The sequence below is a fragment of the Thamnophis sirtalis genome, unplaced genomic scaffold (genome assembly GCF_051295495.1).
Source record: "Thamnophis sirtalis isolate CommonGarterSnake01/CBP01778 unplaced genomic scaffold, rThaSir2_p1.2 scaffold_6, whole genome shotgun sequence".
Lineage (NCBI taxonomy): Eukaryota > Metazoa > Chordata > Lepidosauria > Squamata > Natricidae > Thamnophis > Thamnophis sirtalis.
Window position 1 is genome coordinate 25,521,942 of NW_028261386.1, and position 16,715 is coordinate 25,538,656.

A 16,715-nucleotide genomic window follows, 5' to 3' on the forward strand; every position below is an offset into this window, starting at 1 on the left:
TTAGTCCAATATAAAAAAATGCAAATAATTTTTCTGCGGACCACCAAATTTTTCTTGCAGACCACCAGTGGTCCAGGGACCACCAGTTGGTGACCGTTGATCTAGTCCAACCCCCATCCAAGCAGGAGACCCTACACCATTTCTGACAAATGGCAGTTCAATCTCTTCTTGAAAGCCTCCAGTGATGAAGCTCCCACAACTTCCGAAGGCAACTTCTGTTCCATTGATTGATTGTTCTCACTGTCAGAAAATGTCTCCTTATTTCTAGATTGAATCTCTCCTTGAACAGTTTCCATCTATTATTCCTTGTCTGGCCTTCAGGTGCCTTGGAAAATAGCTTGATCCCTTCCTCTCTGTGGCAGCCCCTAGAGCTATCATGATGAGTAGAATTAAACACACAGTCCAATAATCTTCAGAAAGTTAGTGATTCTGGCGCTAGACCAAAAGACCCATGCTCCAGTCCATAGTTGGCAACTGGGCTCATTGAATAACTGTAGGCCAATGGCTCTGTTTCTCAATCTACTCTGTTTTATAGGTTTATTCTTGCAACGATAACATTGAATGTTTAGAACTTTATGAATGATGAATGCTACCTAGAGTTTCTAGGAGAAGGATAGGGTATAAATGCAGTCTTCTTGAAGACAGGTTCTATTCCATAGATGTTTTACTGGATAAAACATAACTATGGTTCATAACAGTCTTTGTTTGTGATGTGTTTCAACTTCAAAATCTAATGTGCAAGGCTGGGATTTCTTGGTTGTTTCTAACACCCTTCCTGACAAGTATTAATCAGACCAATCCTTGATATTAATAATCATCATAATTGCTGACTATGTCTTATCATTAACTTCTGTAACAGATGTATTTTAGTGCATTCCAAATACTGATGGGAGTTGATTCAGATTAGAAGGAAAATGGGTTAGAGAAACAAATCATTATTTCCATAAATGGAAGTGATCTTCTTTGGAGCTTCAACTAGCCATACTGTAACAATTTGCAAAATGTTCTGTTTAATTCCTCTTTCCATCCATTTTCCTGTCCCTCTTACAATTTAATGAGCATTCAGTTGTACCGATTGCTTTATTTCTCCCCATAGAGAGAAAGGATGATTTTTAAATATATCATTGAGTTTGGAGTGGGGAAGGTGTTATAAAAATATAAGTTTCTTTTTAGTTGACTAATATCTCCTATTTAAGAGAGGACTAGATTGCATATTGTCACATAATTAACAACGGTTTGAGTAGAAAGTAAATAATGACATCCCTACACAAATCAAATCTGAATTATCAGTGATGATAGAATTAGGGAGAAATGCCAAACACGGAATCTGGGATCATCTGCATGCAGGGCCTGTGCTCAGCTCCTAAATTGTCCTGTCTCTCATTTGTCTTATAATTCCTCCCCTGGGGACTGTCCTTGACTTCTCCCATTTGATAGTCATACAGGAATGACTCTGCTTTATGTCCTGGAGAACTGCTGCTATGTGCAGTAAAAGCATCCAGCTGGAATAAATCAGACCAGATTTGACTTGCTAGGAAAACAATGATTATATTTCATATATTTTAGTAATATCTGAATGTATTACTAGATAAGCTATTGTGAGTACTGTTAATAGTCCTCTAAAGTTTTCTGAAGGTCAAAAAGGTCTGCAGTTCAAATCCCTAGCGCTGAGTAATGGAGTGAGCTCCTGTAACTTGTCCCAGCTTCTGCCAACCTAGCAGTTCGAAAGCATGTAAAAAATGCAAGTAGAAAAATAGGGACCAGTTTTGGTGGGAAGGTAACAGTGTTCCATGCGCCTTCTGCATCTAGTCATGCCGGCCGCATGACCAGGGAGACGTCTTTGGACAGTGCTGGCTCTTCAGCTTTGAAACAGAGATGAGTACCTCCCCCTACAGTCAGGAACGACTAGCACATATGTGCGAGGGAAACCTTTACCTTTACTTAAAGTTATCTGATGATAAATGTAATTGTCCTAAACGATGAGTACAGCTTCCTTTCTGGAACACATCTATACTGCATGCTTCATTTCCCGGGCCAGGAAAACGGGCACCTAAAAAAGCTCAGGAATTTTCCAAGTAGAAACGTCCTTCGCCCATCATCACCTAAGATACTTGCGCTACCCTTGCCTGGCATCCCTGTTCGGATTCCCACTAGGGGGCGCATCCTTCCATTTTTTTCCCCCTCCCGTTTCAAAGCTCGGCTTCCCACAATGCACTGAGCATCGGTTATTATACAGTAGTCCTTGTTTGCACTCTGGAAGTGGGAACAATGCTGCAGGCGGCTGCAGGCGGCGACTCGGTTCGTCCGGCTAACCTTTCCTCTCTCTCTCCCCGTTGGCGAGCGCTGCGTAAAAGTTGCTTCTCTTCCCCCGCAACTGACTCCCCGTAAACGCTCAGGTAAGAGCGGTGGAGATTTGCTTCGGTGGCTTTTGCCGGGCTTGTTCTGGACGGAGCGGAGCGGGCAGTGTGGGGCACAGGCGGAGACCGCTAAGATATGGCTTCTGCTGCTCGTGCTGGCTGGGCAGATTTCGGGAAAGCCGGAGGGAGGCTTTCCACATCCGAATCCCGTTTGGGAGGCTTTCATTGGGCAAGGCTCTGGATCTTGCCCGACGGAGCTTCTCCCCTCCGCCGTGCCAAGGGGAATCGCTTCGCGTGCTTTCCGAAGCTTAGGAAGGCAGAAGCTGCGGCGTCAGGCGTTGCGAAGGGGGGTGTGCGGGTGTGGGGATCCTCGCTAGAGAACCAATGGGTAGTTCTCGCTAGAGTTGAGCGTCTTCTTTTCCCGAGTCTTCCGACTTGGGCGAAGTGTCATGGGGGGCAGGCAGAGCAAGCGGGGAGGCATCGGGCGTCGGCTTGAAGCGGCGATGGTTGATGGAAGGATGTGGCCGGATGCTCGCCTCTTTATCCAGTGTATGTTCCGTCCGTGTGGTTTTTTTTTCCTCCCTGGGAGCGTCTCGTACAAACTGTACTCTTGATATTTTGAGTCTTAATGCAAAAACACGCGCTGTCTGAAAGGATCTTGTGTGGCATAAGCCTTGAACTTCCCCTATTTCCCCCTTCCCCCTCACTCCCCGCTTTAGCGCTTCACCCCTCTGAAGAAGACCTTTGTGCAAGGAGACTTAAGATGCTGTTGTCTCGTCAGGGGGCTGCTTCGCGGATCTAGTCCGCGGATTCGGGCGACCCGATCCTGAAGCGCCCCGTCACTCTCTTTTCTCCTTGGTGAATGTTGAATCTAGGATCTTTCTTGATTTCCTGTTCAGGATTTGAATGGCTTTTAAAGTTTTCTCCGAGCACAGGCGAAGGGAAGATGAGTTCGCTGAGCGTCCATGAGATCATGGCTTGAACTTGCTTAAGGTATGACTCTGTTGAGTCAACCTCTACTCCTGGCGAGTCCATGGATATGTGGGTGTAGTTTAATAAGACTCACCGTTGTGTTATTTCTTTACTCCGGAGTCAGGTTATTTACTAAATTTATATTGATTTATATAATTTTATAAAATTTATATTATTATTTAGTCCTTTGAGTTCAACTTGGAGTAGTAGCGATTCTTTTTCACTTTTTCCTCTTTCCAACCAAGTGGACTTTCTGGAAAAATTCAAAGCTAGAGAAATCAAACCTGGCACTTTCTGTATTCAAAACTGCTGCTGTTGTTGCTATTGTTGTTATTACTATTGATTTAACCTTCAATCTGATTCACAGTCTAGCATTGGTAAAAACCTAACAGTTCAAGTCTAACCAAGGACCTATTAAGTTAGCATCTGAGTATGTATACAGTTCTGAATAGGGTGTTGTTGTTGTTGTTATTTCTTTTATTCATTAAACATGAAACTCAGTCAGCTGAACATTTAAAGATGTGTCATAAATATCATTGACTGGTGCTAATGGTTGATAAGGGTTGCTGCCAGCATCCTAGGTATCAACCAAGTATCATCTCCTTCTCATTATACTTTATTCATTAAACATGAAACTCAGACAACTGAACCTTCAAAAATGTTTATTATTATTATTATTATTATTATTATTATTAATAATAATAATAATAATAGTTAATCTTTGGTGAGATTCACAGCCTTTGGGGCTGGTTGGTAGCGCAACAGCTTGAGTCCTAACCAAGGACCTAGGAACTGTTAAAGTAACGTCGGAGGATATAAACTGCTCCAAGTAGGATGGTTTTTTGTAGAATCAGAATGTTCAAGTCTGATAAATTTAAAATTTCCAAATAGCGAGGTAGCCCTTTAGGTATTTCTCCAAGGACTCCAGTTACAATCAGGACAACAGGTATTGCAATGTCAATGAACCATACTTTTTTTCTTTTCAACTATTGTTATGTCAGGTGTGTTGTGGGCCAAGTGACTGTCAGTCTGAATTCTGAAGTCCCACAAGATCTTGACTTTATCATTCTCTAAAACCTTCTGAACCTGAGGTTCCCAGTAGTTTTTGCTGTACTCAAATCCAAACTTTTGGCATAATTTCCAGTGAATGATCTTAGCAACACGGTCATGGTGTTGTAGGTAGTCAGTTTGTGAAGTTTTGCCGCACCCGCTGATCAAATGGTCGACTGTCTCGTCTTTCTCATTACAGAGGTGACATTTGCTGTTGGTGGTAACATGTTGAATTTTTGCCTTCATGTAGTTTGTGGCTAAGGCTTGTTCTTGAGCTGCCAAAATAAAGCCTTCTGTTTCTTTTTTCAGTGCTCCTGATCTTAACCAATTCCAAGTTAGCTTTTGGTCAGCTTTGCCTTCAATACTTTTCAAGAATTGGTTATGCATAGCTTTGTTTTTCCAATTTTCAGCTCGCTTCTCAATTACTTCTTTCTTATATTCAGCTTTTGACTTAGTTGTCTTTAAAAGGCCTCCTTTATTTACTTCCTTAATCATTGGTTCTTCACTTTTCTGGATGTACCGTAATCATTCAAGCTGTGTTTTTCTTCTTCCACAGTCTGTTTTACTTGTAGGAGTCCTCGACCATCCTCTGCTCTTGGTAGATATAATCGGTCAACATCACTTTTAGGGTGCAAAGCATGATTCATTGTCATGTTTCCTTGTTTTTCTGTCCAAATTGTCCAACTCCAACTGGGTCCAGTCAATTATTCTTGCAGAGTATTGAATCACAGGAATAGCCCAGGTATTTATGGCTTTTATTATGTTTCCCCCATTCAATTTGGACCTTGCGAATTCGACAAATGTACTTGGCTGAAGCTAATTCCTTAACTTTATTATGCATTAAGTCAGAGGCCTCTAAAATCCCCGAGTACTTGTAACCTTCTTCTGGTTTTACTGCCTTTATCATTTCTTCATTCTCAAGTTATATTCCATCATCTTCTAGGACTTTGCCTGCCATGGTTACCATTGTTGCACATTTGTCAATTCCAAACTGCATACCAATGTCTTAGCTAAATTCTTTTATGCTTTCAATTAATAAATTCAGTTCAGCTTTTTTTTTTACCAAACAGCTTCAAATCATCCATGTACACCAAGTGTCTTTGCCTTTCTTTGCAAGTTCAAGAACTTTGCAAGAACTTTGCAAGTTCATATCCACAGTTCACCTTCTTCAAAATGGTTGCCAGTGGTAACATTGAGAGTATAAAAAGTAGGGGTGAAAGGGAATCACCCTGGAAAATGCCTCGTTTAATTTCAACTTCACCCAGTTCTTCTCCATTAGCCATAAGCTTCATTTTCCAGAGTTCATTGACGTTTCCATGAATTTTTGTATGTTGCTGCTGATGCCAAAGATTTTCAGGCATTTCTTGATCCAGCTGTGGGGAACTGAATCAAACGCTTTCTTATAGTCTATCCAAGCCATGAACAGCTTGGTTCGTCTTTTCTTTGAATTCTTTATGATTAGCTTGTCAATCAGCAGTTGGTCCTTTGTTTCTCTTGAATTTTTGCAGCATCCTTTCTGTTCTACAGGAAGCAAGTTATTTCTCTCCAAGTATCCGTAAATTTGGTTTGCAAAGATACCAGTAAGGTGTTTGTATGTTGTTGGCAAACAGGTGATTGGCTTGTAGTTTCCAGGGTCCTTTCCTTTTTCTTCATCTTTTTGGATCAAAAATGTCCTTCCAGTTGTCATCCATTCATCATTTTCAGGTGTTTTAAAGATCTGGTTCATTTGGGCTAGAGCCGAGGTGGCGCAGTGGTTAAATGCAGCACTGCAGGCTACTGCTAGATCAGCAGTTCAGAGGTTCAAATCTCACCGGCTCAGGGTTGACTCAGCCTTCCATCCTTCCGAGGTGGGTAAAATGAGGACCCAGATTGTTGGGGGCAATATGCTGACTCTCTGTAAACCGCTTAGAGAGGGCTGAAAGCCCTATGAAGCGGTATATAAGTCTACTGCTATTGCTATTGCTATTGCTAGTCCAGATTTTTCACTTTTTTGCTTTTTTTCCCAATAGCTTGTTAACGCCATGCCCTGGTTGCCTAGCAGAGGGAGCTGAGCCCTGTAGCTCATTCTGTGCAGAATGCTCAGGAGCCATAGCATCCAATGGAACCCTTGTTAATCCGGGTGACGGTTCAGCCGGCATAAATTTCATTTTTCTCATATTCACCATGTTTGAATGGGTTGTGGAGCAAATTTTGTCTGGCCCTTCACCTAAGACCTGTTTGATATGGTTGCACCTGTTCAGCATAGCCCTTAGGATCACTAGAGCGTGCAAGCCCCTCCACCACAACAAGGTAAAGCTCCTAGGAGGGGTATTATTAATATTCACAACAACAGAATTGTATCACAGCGGCCAGTTGTTTCGCCGGATTTGGCATTGATTACTGCAAATTGTCTGAATTTCCTCAAGTTCAACTTCACTAAACACTTTATTCCGTATAATAAATCGCCTTTGATCTGCTAGTCATTGTTCACTAACATTTGAATCTGGATATTGTTGTTTCCATAATTCATACATTCGCTTTAAATAGCCTCTTTTTTCTGGCTCTGAGTTGTAATAACAGGCCATTATGGCATGATTTTCATCTGCACTATATTTTTGTCATTTTGTTGGCTGGTCCACTTGTAGCCCACTTGTTGATGGATGCCCAGGGACCTCAACATCCACCACGGCTCTTGTTAACCTGCGCAACGACCGATGCAGTATAGAATTTTTATTCGTTTCTTTCACCATGTTATATGGGTTGGCGGGGTTTTTTTTTAATGGGGTCAGGTTGCCACCCTGATCCCAACCCTCCTCCTTTCTCATTATTATTGTTGTTGTTGTTATTATTGTTGTTGTTATTGTTGTTATTGCTGTTATTGTTATTTAGCATGCCAGCTACCCAGAAGGGCTAGAAATCATTTCAGAATTACAGAAAACTAATTGAGAACTGTCATCTTAAAAATGATGAAGTGATATATTTTATAGTCAAAGAAATATAAAGAAAATGCTATTTATCTTTAAAATCTCCTGATTTATTTTTGCATTGTCCTTCTGCTGTAGGAGATGTGGGGAAGGGGTTCTGTTGACTAACATTGTAGTAATATTCATAATTGCCCACGCTAGAGTCTTATGTAGACTTTTGAAAGTGTATAGTAGAAAATAATGTAAATAAAATTTGTTTTGTGTTATTTTTCTGAGGACATTAACTCATGAGAGGTTATCTCATTTACTCCCTCAAACTACTCAGTGGCTGAGTTTGTAGAACAGCCTTCCTTCCTGAATCAATCCATTCAGGGTTTTTTTAAAAGCCTTGCATTACAAACCAATCAAATGGAATGCATTCATATAGTATGTTAAAGCTGTGATGGAAAACTCACCCCAGTCAACATTTGGAGAGGATTCAACAATTGTTTTATTTTTCTACGCTCATAAGGTTACAGTGAGTGATTAATCTTTTGCATCCAAATATCAGCAAAGCCTGAAGATGATATACTGTAGATATTGATCAAAGATAGATTCAGCATGTGTAAAAGACCCCATTTACAGAAAGAATGATTTTCTATATGAAAAGGGTACAAGATAAGAGAAAGGAAGTCACAGGTATCATTCAAAGTGTAAAGACCCTACAGGCACTGTTTTGAAATAGGGGAAGTGCCAAGGCTGTAATTGTTATGCCTTCAAGCTGAGCCTGTCTGTCACTGTGGATAAAGGAAGAGAGATAAAGAAGCAACATTACACATCCATGGCTCCACAGCCTTTGCTAAAGGCAAACATTCCATGGGTATTTAGATAATTGACAACATATTGGCATAATTATAAAATCCCATAATGAACAGAACTACCAAAGCATACAACTAAAGGCATATAAGCAATGATATCTGTTTACAAGAACAACTGTAGAGAAGTATGATTCTAAACAATTAAAAGCAAATTTCTTCTGTCCTTTGCAAGATAACCTTCTCTTCCAAATCTACCCCAACCAAGCTGCTTCCTGGACTCATGACTGGAGGTTTTAAATGCAAAAAGTTGAGCAACTCTTTCTCTGGGATGATCCAAAGATTCCATCATTTGGGGCCACCCCTAAATCAGTTTCCATTTTTTATATATAATCAGACTGTTTTCTTTACTGTATATACTTACCATTGTCAAAGATGGTTTGGCGAGCCATACTGGGCCACAGTTCAGCATCATTAGCTATTATGGATATTTAGCAAAACATGATTAAGCCAATAATGCCTTGTAGAATGCATTAACTCAACTATACTTTTATGCATTTTTGAACTAAGATAGGCTTGTTCTGCCACGGGAGGTACCTTCCTAGATTATCTGGAGGTCTGCACACAAGATACTTCATTATTTCTGTAGCTAAGTAAGATTTACAATGTTTCTTTTGTAAAAGAACCAGAACAGATAGACAGACTGGAAGAATAGATTGAGACAGGAAGCAGGCTAAAGTTAAAACAAACACACTCTTGCTTCATATTTTCTGATGATGTGCCAGAACTCCTGGTGTCTTGTACAAACAGCAAACATTCCAAACAGTTCCTGAATTCCAAGATATATTTATTTATTTTTCATCAGACACAATTTTGACTGGTTATGCTTTACTTTTACTATTTGGCTATGTTTGCACTTCCCGCTGCTGCCATTTTCCTGTTTCTTCTTCTGAGTAGTTACTTCTGGGTTCTTTATTCCCTGGGTAGCTTCCACTGGTTCTGCTCTGTTTCTGCTTTTATCCATGTTCTGCATCATTTAATTGAAACAATTAAATCTATCTTTATATATATAAATGGCTGTGTGTGTGTATGTTCCAGCATAACTCTGGAACGCTTCGAGCAATTTCAACCACACTTGGTACACAGATGACTTACTCTCTGGAAACAAATACTGTGGTGGGGAGGAGGGTAAGACACCCCATAATACCCCTCAGGGTGTGTGGTCTCTTAAGATACAGCCTGTTGTGCCATAGAATGTATTCTATGGTACTGCCATAAAATGGCTTCTACTTTACAGTGCAGTGGAATTGCCACGGTAACCGCTTCACAGTAATCCACAAGGGGGCTCCCTCTGGTAAGGGGGGAAATCCAACATTAGAAATTACTTTTGGTCTGGACATTTTCCCCCTACAAATAAATACCCGAGCAATGCCTGCTTATCAACTAGTTTGTTATGTTTTCCACAGCATCAGAGGTGGGCTCTGGCCTCTTTACTTTTAAAAATCTTGCCTCTCTCTCATCTCATCTCATCTACATCATATTTGGAAAGGTGTTTAATTAGTTTAGGAATTTGCTTTCTCTCTAGCAGAAAAGGTCAGGACCTACCTACTGTAGGTCAGTTCAGTATGCTTCCCCCCACCACCACATTCTCCATTTAAAACCCTCCAGTTATGTGAAGTTACAGCTCCTGGTATTGGTACAAAAAGCCCTGGTATTGATAAAGATGGCTGAGTGATTGGAATGATTATCCAGTAAAGGAAAAAATGGTTTGTTGGGATTGGAGTGGTTTCTCAAGGAGTTCAAACCACAATTTCTTCTTGGAGATGACAGAGGCTGGGTTTGACTTTCTGTATGCAAAGCCTCTCCCCTGTACTAATCGACAGTCTTACAATCTCTTCCAATGATCTCTTGGTTTTGCTTCCATAACACAAAACAGACCGATATGCATGGGTTTCCAGACAGTCTCTTTCCAAATACTGACTTAGACTATTACTTGATTCCTTTGGAAAACATCTTTTCACTATGCTTTGAGACTCATGTTTCTCCTTGGGCACCATCTTTCTGTGATGATGATGATGATGATGATGATGATGATGATGATGGTGGTGGTGGTGGTGGTGGTGGTGGTGGTGGTGGTGGTGGTGATGGTGATATAAGAAGAACAGGACGATATGCTCTTCCTGTCTGATGGCCTACCAGATTATCAAATTATTTTCAAAATGGTAATAGAAATCAAAAACATATAGTCTTCCTCCCACTGAAAAAAAATGGTTTACTCTTCTCACTAACTAACCCATGATGTCATCTTTTCGAGAGAATATTCTTTCTTTCATTGCCTGTGAGCTGCCCTAAATAGAAAAGTTTTCATGACCTTCTGAAATATTGATAGGGGTAAAACCAACCAACTTCAGGATAGGTTTTCTAGAAAAGAGGGGCTATCACTGAGATGGGGTCTTTGAGTCCTTGATGTTGACATCCTCTCCCTAAGGATCTGAACTAAGCTGTTCTTGCTTTCTTTTGTTGAATGAATAGATTTCACAAAGAGAAGGTGATCTTGCAGATATCCAAGTCCTGACATGACTGATTTTAAACGTGACAAACCACACCTACAGTTTTATCCAGAAGCCAATTTGCAATCAGTACAGATCCTGTATTAGAAGTTTATTATTCATTGGGCTATTCCATTCTGGATCAGTTGAATCTTGTGGATGATCTTCAAAGGTAGTCCCACGTAGAATGAGTTGTGGTAGTCCAAATGTAAGATAACAAGGGCACATGTTACAGCTGGTGCCCCTGATCTGGCACAGAAGTTTTCACAAGAGTTATATAATTTGTCAGAGTTGTGTTGTTAGAAAATAACTGCTGTTCTAGGCTTGGAAATGGAACCCTTTCGAGTAGATTCTTTTGTTATAAAATGTTAAAGCTCTAATTCATCAAGAACTTTGATTCTTAAATATTTTGGTAAAATAAATAAGTTGTTAAGCCCTGTACATATTTTTAAAGTATCTTAAAATTCTCATGAATGGACTGAAATGCTGTTATGGGCTGATCAGAACTGACATCTCATACCTGGATCAACATAATTATAAGTAAAGCTGGTGAATAGTATTTCAGACGTAAGTCCTTAAGTCTCATTGAGAAAGTCAGTCTGTGTTTGGGCACTCAGTCATGTAAGACTCTAGATGCAATCTGAAGTGGTACACTTCAAAGAAAACTGGGTTAGTATGTACTGACTAGGCTGTAGGCTGACACAAAACTCATTGGTGTGATTGAGATGTGGCAGGTTATTGAATTCAATTGCTCTTTTGGACTGGCTTATTTTTAGAGTACAGATAACTTGGAGCTTTTATTTATTATTTATAGTACATTTACACTGCTTTTCATCTAAAAAGACTCCCTGGACCACTTTCATAGGATCAATGAAAGAGGTTATTCCCTATCCACAAACCAGCAGTCTAAAAAGTGTAGCCCAAGGGAAAATGAATGAAGAGGAAGAAAACATTGGGCACAATTTTAACTAATTTAACTTTAGTCTATTTACATTGCAAATGGGTGAAATGGAGAAATATCAAGATTGTCTCATAAATGTTCAGTGTGTGTCACTTTTTCCCTATTTAAATGGGGTGGGGATTAAAAAACAAACCCAGTTAAAACTTCTGCACTCCATCTGATTGTTAAGAACATCCACCCAAACAAACATCAAGGAATTAATCAATTGAATTAAAAATCTAGCAACTTACTTTCAGCCTAAGTAAGAGGAAATAATTTGTGAAACTAGAAAGTGAAAGCATTTTATGGAATTAGCAAACATGTTTTCCCTATAAATAGAAATGCCCATTGTTGCTGTATGTGTAGGATGACCTTTACTAGAACCATCTATATTAAAAAGCATTCTCCATATCTATGAGTGTTTGGTTATAAATGGAAAATATTATGGGATAAGTTACAAATAAGTATTTCTCTAGAGATATTTGTTGGATGAGTTTTCTCAATAGCCTCTGTTTTATTCATAATAACATGGTTAGTATTGGTATTGGTAGGGATTAGTAGCATCTTTCCAACTTTCTGCCATGGCAATGCCCCACATGGCAGTGTTCCATTTTCTGTAGCTCTGCTTTTTATAATAGTTAAAATATATCTTTTTTATCCATCCCTTTATTCCAGTTGTAAATTGCAGTGGAAATTGATGTTTCAGGTTAGTACAGAACTACATTAATTAAAAAAATAACAAATATGTAGATACTTGAGTGTTGTGTTCCATTCTTGGCATTTGTTTCAAATAATTTAAAAAATGGATTTTGGTTAAAAACTAGGAAGAACATCCTAATGGCTTAATCTTATAGCAAATAAAAGAGTATAGTGGTTAAGATATTGGGCTAAAACTGGAAGACTGAGTTCTAGTCCTGCTTTAGGCATGAAGTCAATTGAGTGCTTTGGGCCAGTCACTCTCTCTCAGCCTTGGAAGGAAGCGATGCCAAACCACTTCTGAAAATGTTGTCAAGAGATCTGCAGGAACTAATCCAGGCAGTCACCAGTAGTCATCATTGATTTAGAGGCAGGAAAAAAGCAAGTATAATTGCCTCTAAAGATTGTGGCTTCTTTTTTTTTCAGATATGTAAGCAGAGACTAGATAACTATCCATTGGAACAGCTTGCAAAGAGATTTCCTGTTTTGAATTGGATGATAGATTTAATCATTGGATTTTCAGAATTTTGAAAGTTTGACTGATGTCCCCAAACCAACAATAGCATCTGATGCACTGTTGGACTAACTGGGTTCCAAAGACCATTGAAATTGGTGGTAAAAAATGTAAAACATTACAACCAATCTGGATTTATTTATGCATGATTTGGGCTGGCATGCAAAGTTAAATACACAAAGTACAGTACAAGTAATCCAACACCCACCCACCCCGGCAATCATTAAAAGCAGTAAAAACATAAAACATAACTTGCAAGAGAACAATTTCATTTCCCTAATACCGTAATAGCCTTTATAGGCTCCATACATGTCGAGAGAGACCGACTGAAGCAGGGGGAGGAGTCAAGCAGGGAGTTAGTGTGAAATCCTTACTTGAGCACAAAAGGCCAAGGTCTGACACCCCCATGCCTTTGTTGTTGAACCTTATCTAGTCTGGCCCAGGTGTAAACTGCCAGTCTGGGAAAATTCCTGTGAAATAGGGATGTGTCAAGATATAGTTTTTCTTTGGTAGACATTAAGCCTCTTCTAACTTGATACTTTATTCTGCAAGTCATTTGAGCACCTGACACATCTGGAGATCATGGGTGTATTTGGTTTCTAAATCATATCTGAGAATCTAAGCAGCCAATAATAAAGTTGTTTAAACAAACCATGGCTAAGCAGAGTAGAAACCAGCTACAACATTAACTAGACTCTAGTGCTACAAGAACATTTAAAATGGGAGTATATTTCATTGAACCTGATGGAGCTTACATCTGAATATTTACACCTAGGAATACTTTATTGTAATTGCAATAAGTGAATGATTGCTATTGAGCCAGATACGATAACTGTATTTTTTTATACCTATAGTTTCAAGGTTGTCTAATAGAACGAGCTACATTTAGTTGTACTTGAACATTTTCCATGTTAATTTTTCAAATACCATCTATCGTTTATAATAAGGGTAAGTAAGACTTGTCTATACTGAATTACTCTCAAAGTCTCTGGTAGAAGGTAAAGAGGCATGGAAGAATTCACAGAGTAAAGAACATTTGTTTGGTAAACAAACATTTGATGGTTAAAGTTTCCTTTCATCAAAGTCTGCATGAACTCCAAGATTTGAGTTTGTGTTCTCTGATGTGTTGGTAGTATAATTTCAAAATCCTTGATTGAGAGGTCTATCATATCTAACACATCTCAAGGTTTCCAGGGTGGAGTGGAGGATTGTGAACTTACCTTGGCAATTTTAAGATGTGTGAACTTCAACTCCCAGAGTCAGCTAGGGAGTTTTGGGAATTGAAGTCCACACATCTTAAGGTTGCCAAGGTTGAGAAGCACAGCTCTGTGAATTCATTTGGAAAGCAATAGTCTGTACTTTGCTATCAGCAGAAAAGCTTCTGAAGAGCTCGGTCCTGTGTACCATATCGCCCACATTTCAGAAAGTGTCTGGAGTGAGAATATAAATATCATGAACTGTTAATGACCCACATGTAAAAATGTGCAACTTGGGGAGAATCTTGCTAACTTGTCTCTTATCTGGTTTGCTAATCTTTGGAACATCTCAGGAAAGTGAAGAGAAGAACATTCTGTCAAGTAATTCTATCATTGCCTGTATAAATTCAGAAGAGAACATATCTGTAAAAACAGGGCTATATTCATCCTGATACCATTTTAGAAAGTAGACTGTGAAGAAGAAATGTGAACAGAATTTACATTTCAGAAAGAATGGTAATATATATGTTTTCAGTCAATATATAATTGTCAATAATTGTTAGTTTGTAAGCATACATTTATAATGTAAATAAAACTAATGTCAGAATGGTACTCTGAAGGGAAGACACTCTGGACCTATTTTCCCTTTTCAATAGCTGCACAAAACATTTGGTGCACAAAACTGCCTATTTTTCATAGACAATTGGCAGGCGACTGCATTGTTGTTAGATACTGTTCTGGCGGGAAGATCTTGGGAAATATAAAAAGAGACAGGGGAAACTGTACCTCCATTCCTGCTCCAATTTAAAATGCAACCATCTTTTTAAGCTGCTTTATAGAGAATTAAAATGTTAGAGAAAGCTTTTAGTGTGTTTAGGCAGGTATCTTAGCAAGGAAGAGGATTTCATTAAAGCCTACCTCAAAGAAATCTGTGCTAAAAAAAATTTCTTCAATCTGTCCTAAGAGAGGAGGAGAACCATATACAAACTTACAGTATATGCTGGGTCTCCAATCATTTCCTTATGTCTGGATGTAAAGAGATTTCTTGAAATGCCTGTGTCTGAATCCTGATATAGGCTGATACAACAGTCTGTAACCAAAGAGAAAATAATGGGCTGGGATCCAAAGACTACAAAACAATTGCCAATTGTGGGGTTGTGGGGATGGCACACATTCTTTTCTTCTGAAGTTTCCATATGTGGATCTGGAAAATTCAGTTCAAAGGGTCTTGAAGAGAAGAGCTAAGAAGTTGGCTCCTAGATGGGGAGAAGTCAGTTCAAGATTCTCCAAGAGTAGCCAGCTTTTTGTGTAATCAAACCAGTCTCCTGCATATGTTTGGCTGGACCTCCCATCATGATCGTTGTTGATTGAAGTTTGTGAAAATCAGTTCCATACTGATAAGAGAGATCCTACCTAGGGAAGTTTCAATTTCTTCATTTCTGAAACAGAAGACATGCTCTAAAGGAAGAAAGTATAGATTTTGAGTTAGTTGGGTGACTGAGCCAATTACTTTCTCTTGACTTACTTCACTGGCCTGTGGCAGGCCTAAAACTAGGGCAGAAATCTTAAATACGCCAACTTGAGTTTTCAGAAAAAATATGGGACATCATTGCCTTCCGAGCCCAAGTCATGAATTGTAGGAAGCTATGCATGGCATAGGGTCAAGCTACCTCAGGGTCTGCTTTAATGGTGCACTTTCTAGGAGTTTAGAAGTAATTTATTCTGTTTTTCTATAGAGGGCTTGTGCTATGGGACAGATTGCCAGTAGAACATAGTAGTTCCTTCTTACAATTTTGGAGATGGCCTTTTAATGTTTTGTGTTTTGACACTCTAACTGTATAGCTTTACATTTTAGTGGTTTATTGTTCTTGTATTTTTAAACCACTTAAGAGCCGTGAAAAGCATACGAGACATATACAGCTTCTCAATAAAAATAAACATTCTAGCAATACAGCTAAATATTTGGGAAGGTCTAAAGTGATTTTGAGGAACCCGGCCAAAATTTGCTGTTGAGGGAAGGAATGGGTTGCTAATGACAACAAGAGAATAGCAAATAATACCAATGATAATCAGTGATGGGCATATCAGGGAAGTAGAGCATTTGTATCACATTTTTTGAATGTATGGCCATTAGATTTCTCTTTTTATCCTTTCAAAAAACCTATATTTGAATTTTCTTCCTCCTTCTTCCTTGACAGGGCACCCATTTGATTGCTGTTATTTTGTTCTCTCCCATCCACAGCTGAGGAACAGTTGAATAGAAAGAGAAGAAAAGAAAGCAGCAATTCAGACTTTGCTTTGTGACTGAAGTTAATAAGCAAAATGAAATCATGTGATGGCTTTTCCCTTGGTGTTCACCATTCAACTTCTGGTTTGCCTTATAGGCTTGGTAAATACAAGGAACTTTTTCAGAGGTGAAATTCGACCAGTTTTATCCGGTTCAGCTGAATCGGTAGCGCTGGTGGTTGGAGGCTCCACCCACTCACCCAGACGTCATCACAGCCCATTTTTGAAGGTCTGCACTTCAAAAGCTATGCATGGCTATTTTGGTGAAGGGGCGGGGTTTCGGGAGGCAAAAAATGCTGTATTCAGTGTATAAGATGCACCTAGATTTTCAGCCTCCTTTTTTAGGGAAAAAGGTGCATCTTGTACTCCGAAAAATACGGTAACTTGCCCTTTCCCCGACTTCCTCAACCATCTCATCTTTTCCTTTTTACCAGTTCTTTGCAGAGAAAGTAAAAAGA

At 39.3% G+C, this 16,715-nt stretch overlaps 1 protein-coding gene across 2 annotated transcripts in view; it reads left to right on the plus strand.

Annotated features, from left to right (window-relative positions):
- The first annotated feature begins 2,263 nt into the window (after positions 1–2,263).
- EXTL3 (exostosin like glycosyltransferase 3) overlaps positions 2,264–16,715 on the plus strand; it is a 149,478-nt gene continuing 135,026 nt past the window's right edge. For both annotated transcript variants that reach the window (XR_015696895.1, XM_014057459.2), the window contains exon 1: positions 2,264–2,396. The gene's annotated coding sequence lies outside the window, so the exon portion shown is untranslated. The remainder of the gene's footprint in view (positions 2,397–16,715) is intronic.